We start from the raw sequence: 16,323 nt of genomic DNA on the forward strand, positions 1-16,323 counted from the left end.
TAGCGGCATAGAGCAGAAGAGGCACTTACAGAAGTTGCACAAATGGGGCCTTTTTATAAACCCATTTCATAGAATTCTGTCATTTTACATGATGTAAGACATTGGCATAATCTTTTTTAATGCCTCGTTCAAAACAACTGGGAACTCTGGGAAAGAAATTTGCTCCGACTGTTTTGAATGGTCATCCAACTCGGAATTCCAAGTGGGGAACTCTGGCCTCTTTCTAGAGCTCCGACTTTCGAACCTGAAGATCACTGACGTCATGATTCGACCTTGTTTTTTCCCCGAGTTCCCAGTTGTCTTGAAAGCACCTTAATACCGCACAAGTAATCGAAATGACAGGCTACTTTGACACTGACAAACGGAGAATCTGAGATCAAATGAAAATGACCTTGTCTTGAATCCATCAATAGTCTAGGGGCCTAGGTGTGGGGAGACACATATTATATGCTACAATATGAGGAGTAAATTATAGTCCTAAAAATGACAATGATGCATAGCTCACTAGCTGGTGATGGCCTATGTGCTTGTGCCAAAAGCTCGTCTCTCTATTGTTTCATTTTGTAAAACAATATTTGGAAGTTGATCAAATATTTTGGTAACCTGCAGCTGACAGATTAGAGTCTTTTCAGCAGGAGCCATTTGCTTTCCAACCTGTGTTTTGTAGGCTGTTTAAAATATTGTGGAAGGCCAGTTTTGTCTGCGTGCTGTTTGTTCACTGACATACTTGCTGCGTGTCCCCGACTGCAGGCTATGCCTAGTTATTGGGCTACACTCCACAGCTAGGCTATTTTTAAAAGAAGCTATTTATCCTCTGTGGCAAAATGTTTGGCGCTCTCATGGTGTAGTAGGCTATTCTGAATTATTTCATTTATTTCTGAACAGACAGCAGTAATTCTATAACTTTGGCAAATGTATTTCAATTCATTAGGCGTGCGGCAGCATCTCCAGAACCCTATGATTCGATAAGGAAATAAATTATGAAGTGCAATGCTAGAGATATGAGAGTTGCAGGCTCATGTCTATCAGAGGGAGAGTGATAATAAAAAGTGAATCTCATTGTTTAATAAATTACTATGTCCTATCACAATGCTGCGCTTTGGTCCAATCCCTACTTCAGATGAAGAGGAGGAGGAAAATCGTTACAACGAGAGGTATCGGATCTGGCCAAATACGTTCTGGAACGAAACAGTCCAAACAGATCTGGCTCTAATTAAACACTGAATATAATACCATTTACTGGATGTTGGATTATGTCTTAGTGCTACACCCCTTTAGTTTATTTCAACATATAAACTTCTTCCACTACCAAGATTACACTTTCTAGTTCTATACTGTCAGAGTTTCCCCTATATTCATTTAGCAATGGCCACTCATTTAGCAACGGCCACTCCAAAAAATATGATTACATATGTATATATAATAATAATTATATGGATGGTTAAATGTTTTCAGTGACAGAATCACACTCTAAACTCTAAATACTCTCAGTCAGACCAGTGCTGGGTAGAAGGAAGGAGGAAAGGTGTCAGCAGCCGCTTATTAGTCTGGGGATATGAATATAAAAAGACTAGCCTTTATCCTGAAGACAGGGATGCATATTGGAAGGGGGAGGTGGGGCAAAGGGATGATGATGGTGCAGGCAGCTTGACAGGGGAAATTACGGGGCATTGGTGCTAATAGCCACCGCTGACACACAACGCAATAGCAATTTAGAGGCGCTCCTCTTGGCCGCAGAGAGAAAATTCTACACATTTTGCCATAGGGCAGAGAGAGAATTTTACAATTTTAAAAGGAATTCCCTGCAAATCTATATACACTGCTCAAAAAAATAAATGGAACACTTAAACAACACAATGTAACTCCAAGTCAATCACACTTCTGTGAAATCAAACTGTCCACTTASGAAGCAACACTGATTGACAATAAATTTCACATGCTGTTGTGCAAATGGAATAGACAAAAGGTGGAAATTATAGGCAATTAGCAAGACACSCCCAATAAAGGAGTGGTTCTGCAGGTGGTGACCACAGACCACTTCTCAGTTCCTATGCTTCCTGGCTGATGTTTTGGTCACTTTTGAATGCTGGCGGTGCTTTCACTCTAGTGGTAGCATGAGACGGAGTCTACAACCCACACAAGTGGCTCAGGTAGTGCAGCTCATCCAGGATGGCACATCAATGCGAGCTGTGGCAAGAAGGTTTGCTGTGTCTGTCAGCGTAGTGTCCAGAGCATGGAGGCGCTACCGGGAGACAGGCCAGTACATCAGGAGACGTGGAGGAGGCCGTAGGAGGGCAACAACCCAGCAGCAGGACCGCTACCGCCGCCTTTGTGCAAGGAGGAGCAGGTGGAGCACTGCCAGAGCCCTGCAAAATGACCTCCAGCAGGCCACAAATGTGCATGTGTCTGCTCAAACGGTCAGAAACAGACTCCATGAGGGTGGTATGAGGGCCCGACGTCCACAGGTGGGGGTTGTGCTTACAGCCCAACACCGTGCAGGACGTTTGTCATTTGCCAGAGAACACCAAGATTGGCAAATTCGCCACTGGCGCCCTGTGCTCTTCACAGATGAAAGCAGGTTCACACTGAGCACATGTGACAGACGTGACAGAGTCTGGAGACGCCGTGGAGAACGTTCTGCTGCCTGCAACATCCTCCAGCATGACCGGTTTGGCGGTAGGTCAGTCATGGTGTGGGGTGGCATTTCTTTGGGGGGCCGCACAGCCCTCCATGTGCTCGCCAGAGGTAGCCTGACTGCCATTAGGTACCGAGATGAGATCCTCAGACCCCTTGTGAGACCATATGCTGGTGCGGTTGGCCCTGGGTTCCTCCTAATGCAAGACAATGCTAGACCTCATGTGGCTGGAGTGTGTCAGCAGTTCCTGCAAGAGGAAGGCATTGATGCTATGGACTGGCCCGCCCGTTCCCCAGACCTGAATCCAATTGAGCACATCTGGGACATCATGTCTCGCTCCATCCACCAACGCCACATTGCACCACAGACTGTCCAGGAGTTGGCGGATGCTTTAGTCCAGGTCTGGGAGGAGATCCCTCAGGAGACCATCCGCCACCTCATCAGGAGCTTGCCCAGGCATTGTAGGGAGGTCATACAGGCACGTGGAGGCCACACACACTACTGAGCCTCATTTTGACTTGTTTTAAGGACATTACATCAAAGTTGGATCAGCCTGTAGTGTGGTTTTCCACTTTAATTTTGAGTGTGACTCCAAATCCAGACCTCCATGGGTTGATAAATTTGATTTCCATTGATCATTTTTGTGTGATTTTGTTGTCAGCACATTCAACTATGTAAAGAAAAAAGTATTTAATAAGAATATTTCATTCATTCAGATCTAGGATGTGTTATTTTAGTGTTCCCTTTATTTTTTTGAGCAGTGTATATACATATATATTTTTAGCTTTAGAGATAATTTCCATGAATTATTCTACAAAATAATTCATGGAATGTGCAGTTTTAAAGCAAATTTCCTGAAATTCTACACATTTTTGCCATGGCTTATGTCGTGTTCTTATGCCATCTGAGTGACTCAAATATTATAACAAAATCCCTGGGTGCCACATGCTATGGCATTTTAGGGTCTCCCTGACTGTGTAGTTTTTGTAAAGATATTGTATATCTGGTTTTAGTCGTTTAAGTTTAAACTGAAAACGTTTCACCATCCCTACAATTATTTTTATCATCTGGAGAGGCGGCAACGACATAGGGGAAACACTGACAGTATAGAAGTAGAATTAGAAAGCGTCATTTTGTGGATGAAGACATGTGTGCTTGCTTTGGCTGTCCAAAGTATTTTATGGAAGTGGAAAAAGTTTCTACGTTTAAATAAACTAAAGGAGTAGGGCACTAAGACATAATCCAACATCGAGTAAGTGGTATTATATTTATACTGAGACTAGTCCGTGGGTCTGTTTGTTGACATGCTGCTGCTTAGTACTGATGAGGTGATCCGGTCTTTGATAAAGCCATGTGGAATTTAACATGGTGTCATCACGACATTCATCCCGCACCACATTCACCTCATTAACAACTCTACAGCAATATCAACAGTCAACACAACACCACAACAAAATAACCCACATATTAAAACTGTTAAATGTTCTCTCCGGTGTGAGAATGTATTTCAGGATTATTTGTGAGCGACTTATTGCATTTAATTCTTTCTTTTTAAATCTTTTTAGAATTTTCAAGTATAACTTATTTCAATGGAATGCTGTCTTGCATACAGTCGGTTTCTTACACTAAGAAATGTGTCACTGATGAATTGTATTTTTAATTAAGGTGAAATTAAGTGTTAAATTAGTTTATCTCTAGCATTTTTCTTTGTTGTGCACCCAAACTTCCTGACGAGCAGGGTTGAGGGTCAATCAATTTAAATTCAGTCAATTCCAAAAACAAATTGCATTTCAATTTCAATTATCCTCAATGCTTCTCTGAAAAATGTGGAATGAGAATTTCAGTTTACTTCCTAAATTGACTGAATTGAAAAGTGGAATTGATTGACTCCAACCCTGCTGAGCGGTTCATGCTGTAGGAGTGAAAACATCTACCCATTAGTTTCTGTTCAAAGGAGAAGATTATATTAACGAGAGTATGCCTTTCTTGGCTTTTGTTGATGCTTATCTTCAAATGCAGTGGGGTTTAAGAAAAAAATGATCTTACGAGAGAGGTTTGAATGTTCAAAGGTGCTACCAAATTGGTTTCAACCAAATGTAAACGGTCATTGATTTTTAGACGATGGTCAATAGTTAGCCTATTATTCATATTTTTCTGTTATTATTTTCATGGATGTCAATAGGCTCCACCCCCCCCCCCCCCCATTACACTAACTTTTCCACCGCTGCTGAAAAAAATCCTAAGAGAAACACTGACTGTTATGTTATGTCTTCCTGGCATAAAAGCCAGGTCGAACTATTGAAACTATACAGCCTCCTTCCTACCTGTCACGTTTCCTAGTCTGAATTGACTGTATGCGTACGTTGGCCAAATAAATCAAGGATTGCAAATCTGCTCATTGAAGTGTTCATGTTTTTACCAAGGTTTTACCTAGACTCTTTTATGTTGGCTGCAGGGGGAGTTACTGCTATTTGACGTCTGTCCAGCCAGGGTCATATTAATTAATGCACATCATAGCAACAAAAAAATGTGGGGAAAACAAGCATTTCTTTTTGGAGGAATTCATATAGGGGCCCTCTCCATTTCTGCTGGCTTTCTGAACACGACCCTGGTCTGTGCTGTATGTCTGGTTGCTCAGGAGTATCCCAGGGGAGAGATGCATTATTACATTCTTCATTTCTGTTGAGTTGGGAGTAGAGAGAGCGGGAAAGGAATTGACTCAGCTCTGAACATTTCAATTGCTTCATTTGATTTCCATCAAATATTCAGTTGCAGAACAATGCTTTAGTATGACCCTTTACCAGTACCTTATTAAAAGATTACCTGGGAGAGATGCTTTTCTAAATGTATATATATATCTTACTTCACTATATGACATTACCAGGAAATGGCTTCAATCGTGCTGATTTGTGCCAGTACTACCAGATAGTTGACTGCAGTGCTCGGCACTGTTATTGCTCTCCAGACTGAACCTGCAGTGTTTTTGATCTCAGCCGGTGTCGTCTGCCTTGATTTAAGTCTGGCTCTCTCTCTGTCCCACCTGGAGTGTGTCTCTCTGCCAGGGCTGGGGCCGAGATTAACATCAGACTTCCCTCTACTGTGGTTTCTAGCCTAGCAGTGATAGCACATTTTTGCTATCAGCCTCCAATACAGCTCTCGTTTAAAGCACTGGAAGCCTATATCTTGAGATGAGGCAGGTTGCCAATATCTTCTTAGTTGTATTGCTTGGAACAATCTCATGAAGTTCAGACGGGAACAAGTCTATGTGTCCTTAAGTAAACCAGCCTAAAGGCTGCTAGCTGAGAAGGCTCCTAACCACATGTTTATCTGGTGCACAGAGAGACCTGCAACCACAGAACACTAGAGCTCTTCAATAACAACACACCTCTGTATGTGTTTGGGTGTCGACCAAGGTTAGGCAACTTTGATGGGGGTGGGGGCCACAAAAAATGTAAACTCATCAGGCCGTAGTGGCTCGTGGGTCTGTGTACCTGCATCCATACCCACACATGCAGTCAGAGCCGGCCCTAGCCTTTTGGGGGCCCTAAGCAATACCATTTTTTTTAATAGTGGCCCCCCTCTTGACAGAGAAGAGACTATTTCAGTTTTCAATTTAATTTCCTGGAATGCTACACATTTTGCCATGGGGCATAGAGAAAATATTGTTGTTTTAAAGCATGTTTGCTGCAATTCTACACATTTTGCCATTGGGTGGGGAGAAGATTTAGCAATTGTATAACTAATTATAACTAATAACGAATTTTATTTTGCCATAGGGTGGAGACATATACTTGCAGTTTTTAATATGAAATCTGATTATCAATTGGGGCACCCCGGTCGGTAATTCAACCATGATTACTACAAGTTTAGATAGCTGGCCGCGAGACTAACTTACTAATCAAAATTTGACTGACATGGCCGCCAGTTGCCCATGCCTGGTGTAGACCATAGACCATAGAGGCTGCTTTCGAGAGAACACCCCCTTGTCACATTCTCTTGAGCTATAAAGCTATAAAACAGTACAATTTTCCTCCCGTCTAGGGGTTGTGCCAGAGGGCAATGAAATTCAAATTGCAAATCTCACTCCAAGCTTTCTTCAAAAGTTGGCAGCCCTCTATTTTACAGGCTCATAAGTCTGCCTTTGGTTGCAACAGCTTGAGTTCGTTGTTAAAACAAGAAAACAAAAAGTTTCAAAACGCAAGCGTGACTTTTCTATCCATGTGTTTCACGATTTCGTGTTTACCGTTGTGCTATTTTGTGGACTCCTGTTTGCTTCGCGCCTGGACGACGTGTTCAAAGCACCAAGCCCTACTGGTTTGTTAGTGAGCAGGTGCAGCACACCTCAGCTCCATGCAATGCAATGCTGTTGGATTTCACCACACGCTCCACTAATGCTGCTCCAATGGGCAGGGGATGATGCAGAGTGATGAACGACGGGTATAATGGATCATGGACATTATCAGCCGACGTGAGAGTGAGGGGCACACACGAGTACTGCTTTCTTTCTAAAGCGCAGTAGTGTATGTGTGTTAGTGTGTGTAGGTTGTTTGTGCGTTTGTGCGTGCCAGTGTGCATACCTACGTGTGTGTGTGTGTGTGTGAATGTGTGTGTGTGTGTGTGTGTGCGTTGTAGGAGGGATAGAGGGATGCATAGAGTAGGGAGAGAGCTGTACTGTATTGTGTGTATTCAGTAACACTGATGTGATTGATGCTCCATTGTGACAGTATACCTATTTACCCAATTAAACCAGCAAACTCTCTCTCTCTTTCTCTCTCTGTAGTCGGAGCTAAGTGATTAAACCCACAGGTAGATGTTTGTTTACAGGAAGTGCTAGGAACGATCTCCTTGCACTACAATAAATCTGTTTGGCAGAATCTCTTAAGAGATGACAGTGACATTTTGAAATGAAAAACATTGGCATAAAGATATTCAGGCGTCACCGTAACGCAATGTTGATGCAGTAGCTTGAATAAATGACTCATACATGAAATTGAAAAGTGAATTGGAGATTGTTTGGTTCACGGAATGCGACTCATACACCGTACTGTATGTGGGTTTATTGTTTGTCTGCTTAATGGCATTCACAGGGGGGGAACTAGCCAGCTGGCCCCCTCTCGCCTCCAAGGAGTTCCTCCCCGACTTCCTCCTCTTCCTCCTCTCCAAAGACGGCCGGAAATAGCCAACACATCCTGTACTGATTAGTAGGAAACGTATCAAGGGTCTAGCGGTACTCGTTTTTCTTTGTTTCATAACCCCCCAAAACTAATCTGCTGAGTAAACCTGACTGGCTGCTAAAGCGTGCCTGTTTTCTTAACAAGCTTTGTCTGCACCCGCGGCTCCCAAATGCGAAAAAAACCCCGCCTTTGGTAATGTGTGTTTTAAGGTCGACCAATTAATACAAAGCAATATCCCATCTGCTGTGCCTAGCTTCAATTAAGAGGTTTATTATGTATTAATCCCACCAGGGCTACGTAAACCCAGAACACGCTCACTCTATTCTATTCTACACTCTGAGGTTATATCTGACATTTTTGTCAAAAATGAGTTAGTCATGTACGATTGATCTTTAGATGGTTCTTCATATGTCTGTGAAGTTACATTGTAAAAGTACATTTTAAGGGAAATAAACTATAAAGTTCTATCTGCATAAACCCATTTGAACTTAGGTTCTATCTGCAATCCAATCACAAACCTAAGCAAATACGGACGGACCAATCAGAACACGTTTTTGCCATCTCCCTCTAAGTATCGTCTAGGCTAGTCTAGCCAGCAACAGTGGCATGCAAACAAAAAAAACACTGTCAGAAATCTTCAAGTAAGGGATCAGTTGTCACATCGTTGATCTGTGATGACAGTAATTCGTCTGATGACCACAATACATTTATTAATGTATTTGATGATGTGTTCTGACTCTATCTTGGTAAATCAAAAACCAAAAAATGATTTATGTATTCAAACATGTATTCAAATTTGCGCAGATAGAACCTTAAAGTCCCAATGTCACGACTCTAGTATTACAGCATGGGACGTGTTGAGGCCCACACATCTTCCACATTACTGTCCTCCAAGGGGAATAAAATGATGTGTTTATTCTTAATAAGAGTTGTTATGTTTGTTTAATCCATGTAGTGTTTGTCTCACAGCTCTTTGACTAGCCCAACACAAGCACACACACGTGAGAGAGAACATGCACGCACACATGTACACAAATGCATGCGTGCTCTCACACACACCACAATGTTCAGATTATCAGAGGAAGCACAAAGCACAGCGTGTCCTACTCATCAGTCTGATAGAGGTCAGTTGAAAAGCCTCCTCTCCCTCCCCAAGCAACTAAACAATTGAGCAACTTCCAAAGCTGCTGAATATTATCGGATTTCAACCCACAATAACAAAGTGGATATTCAGCACATTTGCAGACTAAGATGTTATCCTTGTTTGGCATGATGCCTGCTGACTTGTCAGTTGGGGAGAGCGGTGTCTTTGTAAACAACATTTCACCTGTCTTTAGTACAAAGAATCTACTTACTGTAAATCCCAAATGGCATCCTATTCCCAATATAGTGCACTACTGTTGAGCATGGCCCATAGGGAATATGGAATATGGAACTATTTGGGACTTATCCCATCTGTTGCCCAACTTGGCTTTGTTGAATTGGCCTTACTAAAATGCCATGCAGACTTTTTAGTTATTAGATAGAAAAAACATTCAGTAACAAAACAATAGTTCTATCTTATATATAGTCCATTCGGAAAGTATTCAGACCTCTTGACTTTTTCCACATTTTGTTATGTTACAACCTTATTGTAAAATATATTAAATCCTTTTTTCCCCCTCATCAATCTACACACAATATCCCAAAATGACAAAGCAAAAATATGTTTTCAGAAAATTCTGTAAACATTTTCTTTTTCAAATAATATCACATTTACATACTGTAAGTATTCAGACCCTTACTCAGTACTTTGTTGAAGCACCTTTGGCAGCGATTACAGCCTCAATTCTTCTTGGATATGACGCTACAAACTTGGCACAATCTGTATTTAGGGAGTTTCTCCCATTCTTCTCTGCAGATCCCCTCAAGCTCTGTCAGGTTGGATGGGGAGCGTCGCTGCACAGCTATTTTCAGGTCTCTCCAGAGATGTTCGATCAGGTTCAAGTCCGAGCTCTGCCTTGGCCACTCGAGGGCATTCAGAGACTTGACCCGAAGCCACTCCTGCGTTGTCTTGGCTGTGTACTTAGGGTCGTTGTCCTGTTGGAAGATTAACCTTTGCCCCAGTCTGAGTTCCTGAGTGCTTTGGAGCAGGTTTTCATCAAGGATCTCTCTGTACTTTGCTCCGTTCATCTTTCCCTCGATCCTGACTAGTCTCCCAGTCCTTGCTGCTGAAAAACATCCCCACAGCATAATGCTGCCACCACCATGCTTCACCGTAGGGATGGTGCCAGGGTTCATCCAGACGTGACGCTTGACATTCAGGCCAAAGAGTTCAATCTTGGTTTCATCAGATCACAGAATCTTGTTTCTCATGGTCTGAGAGTCTTCAGGTGCCTTTTGGCAAACTCCAAGTGGGCTGTTGTGCCTTTTACTGAGGAGTGGCTTCTGTCTGGCCACTCTACCACAGAGGCCTGATTGGCCGAGTGCTGCAGAGATGGTTGACCTTCTGGAAGGTTCTCCCATCTCCAAAGAGGAATTCTGGAGCTCTGTCAGAGTAACCATTGGGTTCTTGGTCACCTCCCTGACCAAGGCCTTCTCCCCTGATTGCTCTGTTTGGCCGAGCGGCCAGCTCTAGGAAGAGTCTTGATGGTTCCAAACTTCTTCCATTTAAAAATGATGGAGGCCACTGTGTTCTTGGGGACCTTCAATGTTGCAGAAATGTTTTGGTACCCTTCCCAAGATCTGTGCCTCGACACAATCCTGTCTCCGAGCTCTACGGACAATTCCCTCGACCTCAAGGCTTGTCAAATCAAATTGTATTAGTCACATGCGCTGATTACAACAGGTGTAGACCTTACAGTGAAATGCTTATTCACGAGCCCCTAACCAACAATGCAGTTAAAGAAAAATATGAATAAGAATAAGAAATAAAAGTAACTAATAATTAAAGAGCAGCAATAATATACAGGGGGGTCCAGAGTCGATGTACAGGGGCATCGGTTAGTTGAGGTAATGTGTACATATAGGTAGAGTTATTAAAGTGATAGATGACAACAACAGAGAGTAGCAGCAGTGTAAAAGAGAGGGGGGGGGGGGGCAACACAAGTAGTCTGGGTGGCCATTTGATTAGATGTTTAGGAGTCTTATGGCTTGGGGGTAGAAGCTGTTTAGAAGCCTCTTGGACCTAGACTTGGCGCTCCGGTACCGCTTGCCGTGCGGTAGCAGAGAGAACAGTCTATGACTAGAGTGGCTGGAGTCCTTGACAATTTTTAGCGCCTTCCTCTGACACCGCTTGGTATAGAGGTCCTGGATGGCAGGAAGCTTGGCCCCAGTGATATACTGGGCCATACGCACTATCCTCTGTCGTGCCTTGAGGTTTATGTGAGCCATGACAAGCCTTTCAAAGCACTTCATGGCTAGAGACGTGAGTGCAACGGGTCGGTAGTCATTTAGGCAGGTTACCTTAGAGTTCTTGGGCACAGGGACTATGGTGGTCTGCTTAAAACATGTTGATTAGACTCGGACAGGGAGAGGTTGAAAATGTCAGTGAAGACACTTGCAAGTTGGTCAGCACATGCACGCAGTACACGTCCTGGTAATCCGTCTGCTCCTATTTACAGGTCTTACTCACATCGGCTGCGGAGAGCGTGATGTGAGTCTTCAGGAACAGGTGGTGCTCTCATGCATGTTTCAGTGTTATTTACCTCGAAGCGAGCATAGAAGTAGTTTAGCTCGTCTGGTAGGTTCACGTCACTGGGCAGCTCTCGGCTGTGCTTCCCTTTTGTAGTCTGTAATGGTTTGCAAGCCCTGCCACATCCGACGAGCGTCAGAGATGGTGTAGTACGATCCGATCTTAGTCCTGTATTGATGCTTTGCCTGTTTGATGGTTCGTTGGAAGGCATAGCGGGATTTCTTATAAGCTTCCGGGTTAGAGTCCTGCTCCTTGATGGCAGCAGCTCTAGCCTTTAGCTCAGTGTGGATGTTGCCTGTAATCCATGGCTTCAGGTTGGGGTATGTACGTACTGTCACTGTGGGGACGACGTCATCGATACACTTATTGATGAAGCCAATGACTGCTGTGGTGTACACCTCAATGCCATCAGAGGAATCCCGGAATATATTCCAATCTGTGCTAGCAAAACAGTCCTGTAGCTTAACATCTGCTTCATCTGACCACTTTTTTATTGATCGAGTCACTGGTGCTTCCTGCTTTAATTTTTCCTTGTAAGCAGGAATCAGGAGGATAGCATTATGGTCAGATTTGCCAAATGGAGGGCGAGGGAGAGCTTTGTATGCGTCTCTGTGTGTGGAATAAAGGTGGTGCAGAGTTTTTTTTCCATCTGGTTGCACATTTAACATGCTGATAGAAATTTGGATTTAAGTTTCCCTGCATTAAAGTCTTCGGCTACTACGAGCTCTGCCTCTGGGTGAGCGAATTCCTGTTTGGTTATGGCGGAATACAGCTCATTCAGTGCAGTCTTAGTGCCAGCATCAGTCTGTGGTGGTATATAGACAGCTACATAAAATACAGATGAAAACTGTCTAGGTAGATAGTGTGATCTACAGCTTATCATGAGATACTCTACCTCAGACAAGCAAAACCTCGAGACTTTCTTATATATCGTGCACCAGCTGTTATTTACAAAAATACATAGTCCGGTGCCCCTTGTCTTACCAGACGCAGCTGTTCTATCCTGCCGATACAGCATATAGCCAGCCAGCTGTATGTTGATAATGTCGTCGTTCAGCCACGACTCTGTGAAGCATAATATATTACAGTTTTGAATGTCCCGTTGGTAGTTTAATCTTCCGCGTAGGTCAGCGATTTTATTTTCCAAAGATTGCACGTTTGCTAGCAGAATGGAAGGAAGTGGGGGTTTATTCGATCGCCTACGAATTCTCAGGCAGCCTGCCCTCGGACCCCTTTTTCTCCACCTCTTCACGCAAATGACGGGAATCTGGGCCTGTTCCCGGGAAAGCAGTATATCATTCACATCGGGCTCGTCAGACTCACTAAAGGGAAAAAAGGATTCTGCCCGTCTGTGGTGAGTAATCGCAGTTCTGATGTCCAGAAGTTATTTTCGGTCATAAGAGACGGTAGCAGCAACATTATGTACAAAATAAGTTACAAAATAAGTTGCAAACAATGCAACAAAAAAAACACAATTGGTCAGAAATATGTAAAACATCAGCCTTGTTCTCCAGCGCCATGCACTGTCAACTGTGGGTCCTTATATAGACAGGTGTGTGCCTTTCCATATCATGTCCAATCAATTGAATTTACCACAGGTGGATTCTAATCAGGTTGTAGAAACTGGATGATCAATGGAAACAGGATGCACCTGAGCTCAATTTCAAGTGTCATACTTAATTTTTTATGCATTTGCATCAGATTTACCATATTATACGTGTCTTGAATCAGGTTTAACACTCCTATTTGTATTAGTGGGTTACGAGAGGTGCAGATCAGAGAGAAGATGTCCCATTAAAAAAACATTCTGCCAGCTGTTAGTTGTTGTCCCAAATGGCACCCAGTCCCACATATAATGCACTACTTTTAACCAGAGCCCTCGGGGCCCTCGTCAAAAGTATTGCCCTATGTAGATAATAGGTGCCATTTGGGACGCAGGCAGAGATAGGGGTGCAGCTCGGGGCGTTCGGCTTACTCCATACAGGAAATAGTAAAAGGAGTCGTGTGGCGTCCACATTGCTCGTAAAAGCCCTCATGAATGTGTCTGTTAAAAAACATGACCGGGCCTTTTGCACTCCATTAGCCTATAAGCCAGGCTTTTACGAGTGCAGGATGTCATGCTTTCTGGCTTTCTTAATTTGATTAGCAGCCATTACGACCACTTCAGATGCTGACTGGGCCCAAGTGGAACACATGAAGAAGAATGAAGAAATATGCATAAGCCTACAGTACTGATAAGAGTGTGCCGAAGAGGATGATATTTTGTTAGGTTTTTTGAGTTGTTTGTTACTTATTTTTAAACTTATTTTGTACATAATGTTGCTGCTACCATCGCTTATGACCAAAAATAACATTTGTGTGAAGAAAAGACAGAGGAAAAGAGGGCGCAGGTCGGGCTGCCTTCTGAGAATCCGTAGGCAAGCGAGAGAACTCCCACTGCCATTCGTTCTACTTGCTAACATGCAATCATTGTAAAATAAAATTGATGACCTACGATTATCCTACCAATGGGACATTAAAAACGGTAATATCTTGTGTTTCACCAAGTCCTGGCTGAACGACGACACGGATAATATAGAGCTGGTGGGATTTTCCATGCACCGGCAGAATAGAGAAGAAGCTACATCTGGTGAGACGAGGGGTGGGGGTGTGTGTCTTTTTGTCAATAACAAGAAGTATCAAGTTGTTGCTCGCCTGAGGTAGAGTACATTATGATAACATGTAGACCACACTATCTACCAAGAGAATTCTCATCTATATTATTCGTAGCCGTCTATTTATTACCACAGACCGATGCTGGCACTAAGACCGCACTAAACCAACTCTATAAATTCCTTGATAATTTGTGTGAGATTTAGGGCATCTAGCTTAGATTGTAGGACGGCCGGGGTGTTAAGCATGTCCCAGTTTAGGTCACCTAACAGTACGAACTCTGAAGATAGATGGGGGGCAATCAATTCACATATGGTGTCCAGGGCACAGCTGGGGGCTGAAGGGGGTCTATAACAAGCGGCAACGGTGAGAGACTTTTTTCTGGAAAGGTGGATTTCTAAAAGTAGAAGCTCGAATCGTTTGATAGACTGCAGAGTTCTGTCATACTATCTCTGCAGTAGATTGCAACTCCGCTCCCTTTGGCAGTTCTATCTTGTCGGAAAATGTTGTAGTTAGGGATGGAAATGTCAGGATTTTTGGTGGCCTTCCTAAGCCAGGATTCAGACATGGCTAGGACATTCTGGTTGGTGGAGTGTGCTAAAGCAGTGAATAAAACAAACTTAGGGAGGAGGCTTCTAATGTTAACATGCATGAAACCAAGGCTTTTACGGTTACAGAAGTCAACAAATGAGAGCGCCTGGGGAATGGGAGTGGAGCTAGGGGCTGCAGGACCTGGATTAACCTCTACATCACCAGAGGAACAGAGGATGAGTAGGATAAGAGTACGGCTAAAGGCTATAAGAACTGGTCGTCTAGTGTGTTCGGGAACAGAGAGTAAAAGGAGCAGACTTCTGGGCGCGGAAGAATAGATTCAAGGCATAATGTACAGACAAGGGTATGGTAGGATGTGAATACAGTGGAGGTAAACCTAGGCATTGAGTGACAATGAGAGAGGTTTTGTCTCTAGAGGCACCATTTAAGCCAGGTGAGGTCACCGCATGTGTGGGGGGTGGAACAAAAGGGCTCGCTAAGGCATATTGAGCAGGGCTGGAAGCTCTACAGTGAAATAAGACAATAATCACTAACCAAAACAGCAATGGACAAGGCATTTTGACATTAGGGAGAGGCATTTGTAGCTAAGTGATCATAGGGTCCAGTGAGTAGCTAGGCGAGCTGTAGACACGTCAATTCAGACAGCTAGTGGGCCGGGGAAAGCAGATGGGCCTTCGGGGGACGTCGCAACAGAGCCTGTTGAAACCCCCTCGGACGGTTACATCGGCAGATCAGTGGATGGATGGATCGGCGGGGCTCCGTGTCGGCAGTAAAAGGGTCCAGGCCAATTGGCAAGAATTGGCTGATGGACCTCTTTAGCTAGCCGGGAGATGGGCCTAGCTCAAGGCTAGCTCCAGGCTAACTGGTGCTTGCTTCGGGACAGAGACGTTAGCCAGGAGTAGCCACTCGGATAGCAGCTAGCTAGCTGCGATGACCCGGTGTAAAGGTTCAGAGCTTGTGGTAGGATTCTGGAGATGTGGTAGAGAAAAAGCAGTCCGATATGCTCTGGGTTGATATCGCGCTGTGCAGACTGGCAGGAATTGACCGGGCTGAGGCTGGCTGTTGTCCGAGCTAACGGTGATGACCGCTAGCAGTGCATAACTGACTACTAGCTAGTAGCTAGTTAGCCGGCTAGCTTCTGATGGGGGTTGCGGTTTTAAAGTGTAAAAAATAGCAGATCCGTACCACATTGGTTGAGGCGGGTTGCAGGAGAGTATGTTCAGTCCATAGATGGAAATTGAGATTTAAAAAAAATATATATATATATACTCTGCCCCCTTTGGCAGTTCTATCTTATATACGAAGAAAAATATATACACATGGGACAGGACAAGACAAACAGACGTCCTACTGTTACGCCATCTTGGATACGCCAACGTTTTCTATTCTACCGCAGTGGTACCAGCGCACCAGGTCTAGGACCAAAAGGTTCCTTAACAGCTTTTACCCCCAATCCATAAGACTGCTGAACAATTATTATTTACTTTAGTTTATTTGGTAAATAGTTTCTTAACTCTTCTTGAGTTGCACTGTTGGTTACGGGCTTGTAAGTAAGCATTTCACGGTGAGGTCTACACTTGTTGTATTCGGCACATGTGACAAATACAGTTTGATATGATTTGAGTACACACACAAAG

At 43.6% G+C, this 16,323-nt stretch overlaps 1 protein-coding gene across 1 annotated transcript in view; it reads left to right on the top strand.

The window, feature by feature from the left end:
• The window catches only part of plxdc2b (plexin domain containing 2b), a 165,287-nt gene that overhangs the window by 81,416 nt on the left and 67,548 nt on the right, over positions 1-16,323 (top strand). The gene's annotated exons all lie outside the window — the stretch shown is intronic.

This window comes from Salvelinus sp. IW2-2015, linkage group LG27, assembly GCF_002910315.2.
Source record: "Salvelinus sp. IW2-2015 linkage group LG27, ASM291031v2, whole genome shotgun sequence".
Lineage (NCBI taxonomy): Eukaryota > Metazoa > Chordata > Actinopteri > Salmoniformes > Salmonidae > Salvelinus > Salvelinus sp. IW2-2015.